This window comes from Arachis ipaensis, chromosome B05 (genome assembly GCF_000816755.2).
Source record: "Arachis ipaensis cultivar K30076 chromosome B05, Araip1.1, whole genome shotgun sequence".
NCBI lineage: Eukaryota > Viridiplantae > Streptophyta > Magnoliopsida > Fabales > Fabaceae > Arachis > Arachis ipaensis.
Genome location: NC_029789.2, coordinates 22,622,041 through 22,625,510, shown reverse-complemented (window position 1 = coordinate 22,625,510; position 3,470 = coordinate 22,622,041).

Here is a 3,470-nt window from a genome sequence, read left to right as displayed (position 1 = left end):
TTCTTTATCAAAGTAGCATCCAGCCCATTTTTACATCTCTCTTGATGGTTAGTTATTGTTTCAAGTCTCGAATCTCCTCAGATAACTCATGAGCTCGATCTTTAGCTTCTGCAATATGGGTAGCCAGGGTAGTTTTGGCAATCTCAAAAGAGGAAGTGTCTTGTTTCAACTTGGAAAGAGTTTCAGTTAATTGTTAATATGATGAGATAGCTGCTTGAGAATCTGAAAATTTGACATAAAGGTCCTCATAAACCTTTTGCAAGTGAGCCAACAAAGGATCAATAGTCTCAGGATGTGGTGTAATTGAAAAGGTTTGAAGAATATTAGAAAGCTAAACCTTAAAGTGCAGATCGGTAGCAAGTGTCAAAACAGGTTTGGATAGAATGACATTGAGTTGTTGGGCCAATGGAAGCAGGATGGAATTGTCGACAATCTTGGTTGTGGGAGGTGTAGTATGGAGCTGCTCTGTTGGAAGGTGACTTTGAATGGTAGAGCAAGATTCAACTATGAGCTTCTGTGTATCCATGCTACATTCATATGCTTCATTCAGACTTTCTAAATCAGCCAATAAATCATTCACCACATTAGGGGTCTGCACTTGAATGGAAGTGATTGGTATTTGTTTTTCTAACCGCTCACTTGGGGGATTTCAGAATTTTGAAACTAAATAAAAATTCAAAAGAAAGTGTTAACATAAAAAAAAAGGAGACACAAAGAAGAGATACTAATAATCAAGCTAAATGACATGTCATACCTTATTGGCATCGACTTTAGGTGTAGGCTTGTTAGATGTGGCAACCATCAAATTTTCAGTACTAGGCACAATCAAATAAATGGTAGGAGCCACAGTAACCTAAAGCAAGAAGTGAAATGAAGACAAAGGTAATTAACAAAATTTTAATTAAAAAAAAATCAGCATGAGAGATATCATCATCATGTAAGTTCTTCATGATAATACTATTTTAATATGGAGGATGTGAAAATATATAAAAATACCTGAGAAGCAAGTTGACCATTGGGGCTAAGAGCATCGACATCATCTTCCGAAGAGAACTTACTCACTGATTTATCACTAGACGAGGTGTTCTCGTTTTCCCCTTCATTGTGCTGAGAGATTACCGGTCCATCAAGATTGTCATTGGATGTATTTGATATGTCATCCTTGTCATCACTATTTGAAGATGTTGACACTTCAATTGGTTCAAGTCTTCTTTTCACCCGGCGGCTTGAGTAATTAAAATTGAATTTATTTTTTCCTACAAGCCTACCAGAAGGCTTTCTCAAAGGAGGATTGGCAGCAAGTGGGGTCGTTGTTTTCTCTGTAACAACAAATAATAATAATACATTGTGCTGAGAGATTACCGACCCATCAAGATTGTCATCGGATATATTTGATGTGTCATTCTCATCATCACTATTTGAAAATATTGACACTTCAATTAGTTCAAGTCTTCTTTTTACCCGGCGGCTTGAATAATTAAAATTGAATTTCTTTTTTCCTACAAGCCTACTAGAAGACTTTCTCAAAGGAGGATTGGCAGCAAGTGGGGTAGTTGTTTTCTCTGTAATAATAATAATAATAATAAAAAATAATTAAAACAGGTGCCATTGTGATATTCTTAGAAGGCATTATGCATGAAGAAATAACACATAGAGGACCATAATTTTTGAAATCACAATGAGCAAATGATTTAGTTGTAATTACCTTTTTTGATGATTGATGCTCTTCTCACTTGTTGCATTACAAGAACAGTGGTCATCCTTTGACAACAGGTACTGAAAGCAACTTTAATGAAAGAGTAATAAGTTTTCCACCAAGAATAGAATGAATACGTAGTCAACAGACAAGGTTTAAAAGGGAATAGGTGAAATTTATTTCTCCGCAAAGTATTATCTTTCTGAATGTACAACAGATCTTTTAGTGAGGTTGCTTTGACATGCAAATATTGTGGCTCTTGAAGATGGTAAGGAGATGGAATGGCCTAAGCTAACCCAAATTGTCTAAAAATGGCGTTTGGAATATAGACCGCTGTTCTTAGGTCATCTTCACCCGGAAATCCAGCAAAAAATAATTGGAGAGTCAAGAACTGTGACCAAATAGTGATGCTTTCCTTTTGTGTAACCCTAGTCCGGACCAGTTTGACAATTAGCAAAGGGAGTCAGATTGATGTTGTGGTCTTTCTCTGGCAAGTGATAGAAAGCACGAAAGAAGTGTTTCATTTTATCATGTAAGGCCATTAACTTGTCAGGAAAGACTAAGTTGAGTAGACGGTGTCTGGCAATCACAGAATCTATAGGACCTTTTAGGGTCGAACGTGGTTGTAGCTCAGATTCAAAAATAGCGAATAGCCACAATTGAAAAAACCAAACGGGACCGTCAACATTAGTGATTCTTTTCTTCTCCCTCATAAGGGCTGTGATCCAATCTAGAGTGAGATATAGTCGAGTCAGGAATAATTTGGCTAAACACAGCCTCTTACCTTCAGCTAACATAATGGCCGATGGGAGATAAGTGACTTCAACTTGAATACTCCGGGCACAAAAAATAATGCCACTCAACCAATAGAGAAGGAAGGCTATATGCTCATTATCGAAAACAGGTTCTCCATCTTGACCTTTGTTATTAAGAATGAAGCTCTGGTAGGTGGTGGAAGAGATATCAATGGCATACTCAACTCTTGTGGTTGACCGGGTAGTAGTTAAAATTTCCTCTCCCAAAGGAGGTAGGCCAGTTATTGCAGCTACATCTAAAAGAGTAGGAGTAATCATACCGTATGGGGTGTGAAAAGTATGAGAAGTCTCATCCCAAAAATACAATGCACCTCCCATTAGTTCTGAATTAACAGTGTAAGAGTTTTTACTAAGTTGAATTAGGTCATATATCCCAATCTCTTTCCACAAGGTCATCTTTTCAGTTTCAACCCTACCTAACCAAGCATGGTAACCTTTAATGTTGGTCTTTGGGGGATTTCTGCATAGCCTGTTGTTGGAGTCAAAGTATCCAATAGGAATGGAGTCTTGAAATGCAATAGGTTTTCTTTGAGGGTGACCAGGAAAAGTATTTTTTTTATCTTGTTTGCTACTTTGAGAGAGACAATAGGGCCAACGAAAGCTGAATCTACATTGTCAATGGTTAAAGAGAGTAGCACCTGAGATTTCCATATCTTTGATTTTGAGGCCTTTGGTTCAGGAGCAAAATCTTTGCCATTTTTGACAGCAGGCTTATCACAAATGGCCACTTTAGATGAAGAAGGAGGACTTGTTGACAGATGGTGGCTTGAGGTTGCCATAACAATGCAGATTGAAAAAAAAAATATCCAAGTATTGGGTACCGAGGTTGTCAACGATTAACAAACAAGCTGTAAAAAAAAGATGAAATTGAACTTATATGGGTTTAATTTGGTTTAAGCATTAAGAAAGGATTTAACATGAAACAAGACTAAATACTGCTTGCCAACATTCATGAATAA